This window comes from Tupaia chinensis, unplaced genomic scaffold, assembly GCF_000334495.1.
Source record: "Tupaia chinensis unplaced genomic scaffold, TupChi_1.0 Scaffold000152_1, whole genome shotgun sequence".
Lineage (NCBI taxonomy): Eukaryota > Metazoa > Chordata > Mammalia > Scandentia > Tupaiidae > Tupaia > Tupaia belangeri.
This window is the reverse complement of record NW_006159623.1, coordinates 1,123,268-1,133,716: the sequence shown is the minus strand read 5'-3', so window position 1 is coordinate 1,133,716 and position 10,449 is coordinate 1,123,268. Positions and strand designations below refer to the sequence as shown.

Here is a 10,449-nt window from a genome sequence, read left to right as displayed (position 1 = left end):
GCCCGTGGGCTGAGCGAGGGCGCGTCGAGTTGGTGTGTGTGTGTGGGGGGGGGGATCATCAGTGTCCGGAGAAGTGAAGTGACCAGCTGGGGCGTTCAGCGCTTTGCACTTACCAAAGGGAATTGACAGCGCTGCTGGACATTAAACTTTATGGAGTAATTACTTTCTATTAACCCGTGAATCTGCGTCCCTCCGGAGGTGATCTGTCCACCCGCAAGGTGTGTCCGAAGGTCCTCGTTAGGGAGGGCGGGAGCTGCTGTGTGCGGGAGCCCCGAATCCCCCGGGATCCCAGACGAGACTGAAAGGGACCGCCGGCCTGGTCTGTTGCTGTGTGTGAGCACCTGTGTGTTCAAGTGATATGAAGTTGTGACAGGAACTGACAACAGAAGATTCAAGGTTAAAACCGACACTTGGTTTGTGGTTCAGTCTGCGTTAGATTCTTCTAATTCTCTTAGGTAAAGGGGTAAGAGCAGCATGTTCTGAGACCAGTTACGGTAGATGTAGTTTATATTTTGTGTGGACTAAATAGAATTCATGCAGTATTTTCTTGGACTTTTTACTTCACATAAATAAGAGATGATTGAGAGTACTAGATAAGAGACTTGGGTTCAAGATTGGGAAATCGTTAAATCTTTGAAAATGTTTGAAAACGTTGAAATATATACAGTTATACATTCATTATGTGCATACGTAGATGTGGAAGTACTCAACTATACACATGTGTGTGTCTGTATATGCATGTGTCTATATATATGTGTGTGTATACACACATATATAACTGATAGATGAATGAGGGAGAACTATGTGAAGGGGAAACAGCCTTGAACTTCCCCCTGGGTCACAGAGATTGCCCCTCCTTGGTGGGGAGGCATATGGTGTCTGTGTGTGTGTAAGCATGTCTGCATCTGCCTGGTCTGTCTAGGTCGGTATATGTCCATGAACTTTACAGGCATTCAGTTCAGTACTCCTCGGTGCAGATTCCTCGTTCCTGTTTTACAGCCGAGCAGCCGCCAGCCAGCCCATCTGTTAAAACATAACATGCACTCTTCAGTGGGAGCACTGGGGTGGAGCGTGGGTAGGGGGCAACCCTTAGCAGAAACAACATGCTACAAACAAAGCCTGCCTCTTAAGTTCTATTTTCATTCAGTATTTGGCCTGAACTTGCAATTTTGATGTGAGAGAGAAGAAGAGTGTGTCTAGAAATGGCAAACTGCATTTTGTGAAATAATTATAGCCGTGATTTGGGAAGGGGGAACTTGCAGGCGAAAAAATAATCCCTCTAGAAATGTGGTGCTTGTCACATCACCATGCAACGCTGGTTTACTGCTTTGCAGTAGCATGCATTGAGGGAAACTGTTTTCTTTTACTTCAGAAAAGAATGCATTAAAACTGAACTGGTTTGCACAATACACACACACAAGAAAAAAAACTAACACCTTAATAGAAGTAAACAGAGCTTTAGCAGAGGCTAGAATTAAGACTACTCTACCTCGTAATTCTAATGAAATATGATTTTAGGAATTTATAACTCAGATATAAATTCATACTCACCCTAATCACTAGTTGCAGTGGTTTACAATTTATAGTTTAAAAAATAATAAAAGCGCTTTATCACAAAAATTCTGATGACTAAAAGGGTATGGGAGGAGTATAACAGCTTAATAAGTTCCAAGTGACTGATACTTTAAAAAACTATAAATTCCTTTAATGGCATAATTACTTTTGGTGACACAATAAAGGCAGTATTTTCAACATAGTTGATCTTTTTCCAATAATTTTATACTCATAATTACATTTTAATAAGGGTGTTCATTATATGTGGGCAAAACAAACTGGAGTGCTATGTAGGAACTCATCACAGGAAGCGTTGTTTTCATTTTTATGCTATGTAAACATTTTTGAGAAAATATACATATCCCTAATCCATGAGTGTCTTTAAATTTCTGATGGAATCTATAGATATAGTAATTCTCCGGGCTTGATGTGAATCATCCACATCAATTGGGTTTCTTAGAAATTTGGTTCTTAGGCTGAATGCAGTTCTAGGTATTCTATTCTGGAGTGGAATGGAGCTTAGGAGTCTCTTCTTTTTTTCCAGAGAGATTTTTGCTATAGGGCATGTTCACTAGCCAGAGACACAGCGAGAGACAGAAAGCAAGAAATCAACACTCCCCCAGGGGGGATGGCCACACCACAGTCCCTTCTTCTCCATTCCCTTCTCAAGATTTTAGGCACACATGCACAGCACCCAGCATGAGTTTCAACCAGCCAGGTCTGGGACTCGAACCACGGTCTACTATGTGAGAGTCCAGTGATGTAACCATTATGGCATCTGCTGGTCCTTGATTCTGCACTTTTAAAAAGTATTTATTTTATTCATGATAGAGAAGCATGTATATGTGAATGAGAGAGAAAGCACTCTTAGCAAGTCTCCTCATGATGCAACCCCCTTCCTCCAGCCCTACAGCTTGTCAATATCATGAATGCCAAAACACATCCGTGTTTACTGGGCCAGGTATCGGAATCCATGGTTGGCCAGGTGGCTTCTAGCTCTGCAATCTAATAAACTACCAAACATGCCACTGAGGCTAAGCCAGCAATCTGCATTTACGATAACTCTCAATTGATGATGATGTCAAGGGTCCCTTTCCCATAGTTTGAGAAACACTAGAGTGATATTTATGTAACAATAGAACAATTATATTCTGTGAGGTGATTTAACAAATAATTATTCAGAAATTTCCAGGTGGCATTTACAGGCCTTGTAAAATTTATAAGTTATTCATTAATTCTCTGTCCTCAACAATGGGCCCTATTTGTCCTGGGTTTGGAAATGTTTTGGAGTCCTCAGCTATCCCTATTCCCAGTTGACTCGAATTCTAAGGAAGTCTTTCTGACAAAGAAAGGTAATTAAGGCCTCTCCCTAATTTTAGTCCCTACACCTCCTCCTATTCCTGAGTCCATTGTATTCCTGAAATGCTCTGGGGTGACAATTCACATTGTTGGACATTTCTCCCTGGAGGATGGTAGAATCCTCTTCCTTAGGAGGCATGTTCGTCTCTTTAAAAGCTATTTTAGAACCAACGTGCACACGTCAGTGGGGCTATTCCAGACTGAGACGAGGTCAGGGATCTCCTTGGGAAACTGTAGCTGCTTGGCTTGTCTACCAGTAGATGGCCCACCCAGAGGCCCAGGGATTCCCATTGACTGAAAGTCACCTCAAGTATTTTGAGCTGTCCACTTTGCTGGGTAAATACACTTTTTCACCATCACAGAGAGATGGGTTGAGAGTTGATTGCTACCTTTTCTTCCAATGAAATCAGTGTGATTTTGATCTATTTACTATTGCCAATTGGTTATTTGTTTGCTATAGGGAGCATGTGCTTGCCAGAAACAGAGACAGAGACAGAGAGAAAGTATTCACCAGAGGCAATGGCCGTGCCATCCCTTCTCCTCCATTCTCCTCTCAGGCTTTTGGGCACACACATACACGTTTCAGGCCACTAGGTCTGAGACTCTAACCCAGCAATGGGGCCATGTGAGTCCAGCCGCCTTAACCACCACACCACCTGCTAGGCCCCTACCAATTAATTTTTTATTTATCATTTAACCCTAACATTTGGATTGTTCTTCCATATCAGACTGACATAATTCTCCAGTTAAGACTCCTAAACAAGCTTTGAAAGAGTCTATCAGAAATTACCCTTTTTCTTTCTGCCATCCAAGTAACAGAAAATCCAAACGACTCTAAGGGGTCAAAAGTGGCCAGAATATTTACTTCCCTGATGACAAAGGGCATGGGTAGGCCAGAGGCGCTGAACTTGGATTGTTCCCGGCCAGTGGATCATTTCTGGGACTTTACAGAGCAATTTCTGTTTAAAGAAGTACTTGGCAGGCATGTTGATAGGTCACTTCTCCTAACAATCCTTTGAAGACGATGATTTTTTCCCATTTTGTTACAGATGAGCAAACAGCAGCCATGAAAGGATAATATTTAGATCCTGTCTTTCATCATCAAAGATAACACCCATAACTGAGCATTGGGCCTTGCAGTCGAAGTTGTTTTTATTTAACATCGTGGTGATGTCATAGTGCTATGCTTAGTCATTCATATCATCTACAATTTTCACCTTTTTCTTCAAATCTTGTTTGTAATGAATGTGTCCTTGCAACAGTTTTCTTTATAAAGTTAACCACCTTGATGGTAAGTGGTTCAGTTGACCTATCCAGCCAGCCTTGACCCAGAGAGGCAAATAATTTGCTAAAGGTCACAGAGCACCGTGGCAGCAAAGTCTACATGTAGAATTCTTTAGATCTGTATTTAAGCCCTGTGTGGTTCTATCTGTTGCCATATGATGCTGCTAATAATGTTTTTACCCTGACAAAATACAGTTGCTTATATTTCATTTGCCTGGCTACTGTATGATTGGATGGACTTAGAAAAATGGGAAAGCCTATGGTCTAGCATAGCCTCTGATCGTACAATAGGACTGATTTGAGCTCACTTAAAAAAAAAAAAAAAAAAAAAAAAAGCAGAATGCTACTTTTCTTAAAACTGGGACATGGGTCACTGCAAGCTTTTATGCAACAATTCTAACTTTATTTTTCTTTTTGGGCCATGGCATATTTCTGACATCTAGCTTTCATTTGACAAATTCTTTTCAAGCTTTTGACCTTTCTTTCTTTACACTTATTCCCATGTTGAAATATACTTGTAAAAAAAAAAAAATCACTTTTCAAGTCAATCTGCCCTCATAACATCTCCTAATTCTTAAAATTTTAGCCGTTTTTATTTTTCTTCTCAGAAAATGCCCCCTTAAACTTAAGCCTACTTTTCCTTTGGTTTTAGGGGGTAGTATCCTCTAATCTAAATTGTCATTGAGCCATAGACGTTTTACTCTAGCTTTAGCTTTGTGGATTTAACCGTAACAGCAGCAAGGAAAAAAATAAAAGAGAGACAAAGGTGAAGGATAGATAATATTGAAGTCATGTTGATATGTGTAGCATACTAGATATTCCCAGCTTATAGTGTCAGGGAGAAATTTAAGCTCCAGATGAATGAAGTGACAGATGCAGTCATTTGTGGCCTCACAGACACTCTCCTGGTACAAGCTGAAAAATATAACTGAAGACAGCACCCTGGGCTACAGAAGAAAAACAAATGTTAAGCTACAAGAAAAGAACTGGGCCAAAAATGAAGGTCAGGGGTTGGGGTGGCATAGGGGAGTGTGGTGGGAAAGAAATAACCTCCAGTAAAGTGCCAGAAAGGGTGGTAAGAAATTTATAGAGGTGCAGATGGTTTGGGGTTTCTTGGGGGCATTGATTCTGTTTTATATTGTCTTCACAACCCACTCACCCTGCTTGCTTTAAATAATTTATTATAGCAGCAGGCCTTTCCCTGGTTAGTTTCTTTTTCTTTTCTTTTCTTTCTTTTTTTTTTTAAGTTTTTCCTTCTCATCTCTAGGTCTAATCAGAGGCATATATAATAGTGTGGCTTCTCTGGAGTACTTAGGAAAATCTGTGGTCAATATCACTACATTAGAAACCCATGGTTGTTCTGTGGAATTTTGCAATGTTTTCTTCCCTGTTATATTTAACTTGGTATCTTTGTTTTCAACAATATTTTATTACTCTTTGCACAATGAGACTTCCGGGCTTATTCTTCTTGGCCGGAGCCATCATTTGAGTAATCCATCATCAGACCACCATTGATGTAACCACATACTTACTGTTCGCTATTGCGGCACTGGCAAGAAACAGAGTATGGTTCTAAAAATTTGATTAAAAAGAAATCAAGTTTTTGCAAGGCGTAGCCACCAATTATGTTAGGAGCTGCCAAGTGTATTTTCTGCTAAAATAGACACACATATTTCAAGTGAGCAAAATGTGCTGTTTTTGAAGGCTTTTAAGACTTTTTGCTATGAATTTAGAACGAGAAGATCACTTATAGTTGGAAAAATTATGTGTGCACTGCCTTCCCCAAAGGTACACTATTGATAGATAGATAGATAGATAGATAGATAGATAGATAGATAGATAGATAGATTTTGCTATATGGTGCATACACTCGTAGGAGAGAGACAGAGAGAGAGAAAGCACTCCCCCACCTTCGGGGGGAATAGCCATGCTATAATCCCTTTGCTTCCATTCTCCTCTTAGGATTTTGGGCACACATGCACATGTGCCTTGCATGTTTTTCAGGCTACTGGGTCCGAGACTTGAACCATATAGTTGGTTTTATAGGTAGGATCCAGCCACCTTAATAGCACCACCTGGCCCCGTAAAGTATTTGGGGGGCATTACACTCCCGAAGACTAAAGTTGATATAGTTATAATTGACAGTAATAAAAACTCTGGTGAGAAAACCTAGTTCCGAGTCCTTAAATGACCTTCCAGCTAATCAAAAAAAAAAAAAAAAAAAAAAAAAAAAAAAAGCAGAATGCTACTTTTCTTAAAACTGGGACATGGGTCACTGCAAGCTTTTATGCAACAATTCTAACTTTATTTTTCTTTTTGGGCCATGGCATATTTCTGACATCTAGCTTTCATTTGACAAATTCTTTTCAAGCTTTTGACCTTTCTTTCTTTACACTTATTCCCATGTTGAAATATACTTGTAAAAAAAAAAAAATCACTTTTCAAGTCAATCTGCCCTCATAACATCTCCTAATTCTTAAAATTTTAGCCGTTTTTATTTTTCTTCTCAGAAAATGCCCCCTTAAACTTAAGCCTACTTTTCCTTTGGTTTTAGGGGGTAGTATCCTCTAATCTAAATTGTCATTGAGCCATAGACGTTTTACTCTAGCTTTAGCTTTGTGGATTTAACCGTAACAGCAGCAAGGAAAAAAATAAAAGAGAGACAAAGGTGAAGGATAGATAATATTGAAGTCATGTTGATATGTGTAGCATACTAGATATTCCCAGCTTATAGTGTCAGGGAGAAATTTAAGCTCCAGATGAATGAAGTGACAGATGCAGTCATTTGTGGCCTCACAGACACTCTCCTGGTACAAGCTGAAAAATATAACTGAAGACAGCACCCTGGGCTACAGAAGAAAAACAAATGTTAAGCTACAAGAAAAGAACTGGGCCAAAAATGAAGGTCAGGGGTTGGGGTGGCATAGGGGAGTGTGGTGGGAAAGAAATAACCTCCAGTAAAGTGCCAGAAAGGGTGGTAAGAAATTTATAGAGGTGCAGATGGTTTGGGGTTTCTTGGGGGCATTGATTCTGTTTTATATTGTCTTCACAACCCACTCACCCTGCTTGCTTTAAATAATTTATTATAGCAGCAGGCCTTTCCCTGGTTAGTTTCTTTTTCTTTTCTTTTCTTTCTTTTTTTTTTTAAGTTTTTCCTTCTCATCTCTAGGTCTAATCAGAGGCATATATAATAGTGTGGCTTCTCTGGAGTACTTAGGAAAATCTGTGGTCAATATCACTACATTAGAAACCCATGGTTGTTCTGTGGAATTTTGCAATGTTTTCTTCCCTGTTATATTTAACTTGGTATCTTTGTTTTCAACAATATTTTATTACTCTTTGCACAATGAGACTTCCGGGCTTATTCTTCTTGGCCGGAGCCATCATTTGAGTAATCCATCATCAGACCACCATTGATGTAACCACATACTTACTGTTCGCTATTGCGGCACTGGCAAGAAACAGAGTATGGTTCTAAAAATTTGATTAAAAAGAAATCAAGTTTTTGCAAGGCGTAGCCACCAATTATGTTAGGAGCTGCCAAGTGTATTTTCTGCTAAAATAGACACACATATTTCAAGTGAGCAAAATGTGCTGTTTTTGAAGGCTTTTAAGACTTTTTGCTATGAATTTAGAACGAGAAGATCACTTATAGTTGGAAAAATTATGTGTGCACTGCCTTCCCCAAAGGTACACTATTGATAGATAGATAGATAGATAGATAGATAGATAGATAGATAGATAGATAGATTTTGCTATATGGTGCATACACTCGTAGGAGAGAGACAGAGAGAGAGAAAGCACTCCCCCACCTTCGGGGGGAATAGCCATGCTATAATCCCTTTGCTTCCATTCTCCTCTTAGGATTTTGGGCACACATGCACATGTGCCTTGCATGTTTTTCAGGCTACTGGGTCCGAGACTTGAACCATATAGTTGGTTTTATAGGTAGGATCCAGCCACCTTAATAGCACCACCTGGCCCCGTAAAGTATTTGGGGGGCATTACACTCCCGAAGACTAAAGTTGATATAGTTATAATTGACAGTAATAAAAACTCTGGTGAGAAAACCTAGTTCCGAGTCCTTAAATGACCTTCCAGCTAATCATTACAAATCAAAATTAATTAAATACTAATTGAGTACCTCTTTGCTTAGCTAGCTCAAATTTCAGTTTAAGTATTAAGTGCCTTTGGAAAGTTTTCTGCATCCTCCTTTGGTGTAAGGTCTTCTTTGGACAGAACCCTTATATCTTCTCCTGTGTTTTCCTCTTTCAGGCAAGCAACCTCTTGAGGGCAAAGACCAACTTTTCATCTTGTAGCTTCTCAAGAAAGGTGACTCAAAAATAGTTGCTAGTTGCTTTCTTTAGAGACTACAAATAATTACAGGTCGAGCTGGGCAGGGTTAAGAGCACAGCAGTTACAACTGGACCACATGAGAAAAGGCCTGGACTTGTGTCCTGGGACCTACATGAGCTTCCTAGGTGCACGGGTGTGCCCATGAACTGAGCCGGCTGCAACAAGGGGTGGATTGCGGTGTGACCCTATTGGGTGTGCCTGTCTCTGCCTCTCTCATAGAGGAAAGAAGTAAACAAAAAAATTGCAAATGAACGTTTGCAAGGTCTTAAAAAGATATGCCTAGGGGACGAGCAGGTGGCGTGGTGGTTAAGGTGCTGGACACTCCCACATGGCTGACCACGGTTCAAGTCCTAGACCTGGTAGCTTGCTTTCTCACTTTCCCTCTCTCTACCTCTGTTTCTCTTTCTCTCTCTGGTCAAATTAAAATAAATGAATGAATAAATAAAATAAAATAAATCTTTGCCTAAAGATATTGAAAGTTTGAAAAGTAGCAGTACCTGAATCCTAGTGCCCAGCCTTCTACTTTAGAACTAGTCTCAGCACTTCATAAAACCATCATTCATTCCTGCCCCATCTAGCTTTTCTTTTAAAAAAATTATTTAATTCCATTTGTTATTATTATTACTTTTTTTTTTCTTATTTTGACAAGAGAAAGGAAAAATGAGAAAGCAAGCTGCCAGGCCCAGGACTCAGCTGCTTCTTCCCTGTCTCACCCCCTTCTTCAAGGATGTCTCCAACTCCCACCGTAGTCTAGGCCATCTCCCCTGGCTCCTCCTTTGTTCCTATATTGCTTGTCTTGTCTAGAAAAGGCAGCTAGCTCTTGTACCTCACCCCTTAAGACTTGAGACAGCCTCACTCTTATGTCTGTGAAAGTTGCAGAAGGCTTGGTTCCAATCCCCATCCAGTGCAGTGACTAGCTAGCTTTAGCTATGGGAAATTTGGGGTAGATCTGTGAGGCGCAAAATGGTGCTAGACATAGAGCCTGAAGATGCCCAAAGCTCAACACAGTGGACAAGCTTGACATTTGTAGAGAGAAGCATTTTTTAAAAAAATAATTCCAGTCGATTTTTATTTCAGAGATTACCTTTTGTAATACTTTTCATTTATAAATCTCCTTTTCTCCAGGAAATGCACTCTACATAATCATGTTTATCACATATGAAAGGTCCTTAAAAAGTCCGTGGAAAATGCCTCTTACTAAAAAAACTATGCTTGGGTTTCAAGTTTTGCACCAAGTAAACTCAAACTTTCATTCCATTTTTCCATTAACTTTATGAAGGACCTTGATAGTCTGATGCCTTAAGTAACCACTAGTCCTGATGGCTGGGTTGCTGAGGTCATGTAGAGACCACATATCCTGGCATAGTTTTTAAGTTCCAGTAGGCACTACAGCCTGGAGTAAAAGCCATTAGGGTGGCCCTTTTATATTAGATCTTATAGGGCTTTAAATGACTACAAAAAAATCATAGACCCCAATTTTCTCTCTCATCTGGGAGAGTGAGACTCACTTAACATAAGTACTTTCTTCTCATATCTGCCACAAAGATATTAAAAGATTGAGCAAGTCTAAAAGGTATTTGGATATTCAAGGCCACAGAGGAGATGAGCAGCTCTAGATTAGGTCATGGACTCACACACTGCTTTCTTCGAGATCTTAGAAATCAGGAGCACCTCTCCCTGCATATCCCAGGGCCTCCGCTTTCACCCTTGGGTCTGTAGCCTAGGGGGAGTCCAGGGAGGTTCCAGGTAAGGGTGTAGAAGCAAACGTCTGTGGGACAAACCAGCTCATCCCCCCCCTGCAACTAGTGGTGTATTCTCCCTGTGGTGCTTTACTTTGGCCTTTTTTTTTTTTTTTTTTTTTTTTTTTTTTTGGATTTTTTCTTTGTGGGGGCGGTG

At 40.1% G+C, this 10,449-nt stretch overlaps 1 protein-coding gene across 2 annotated transcripts in view; it reads left to right on the top strand.

The window, feature by feature from the left end:
- Positions 1 to 10,449, top strand: part of MARCHF3 (membrane associated ring-CH-type finger 3) — a 225,392-nt gene that overhangs the window by 55,730 nt on the left and 159,213 nt on the right. The gene's annotated exons all lie outside the window — the stretch shown is intronic.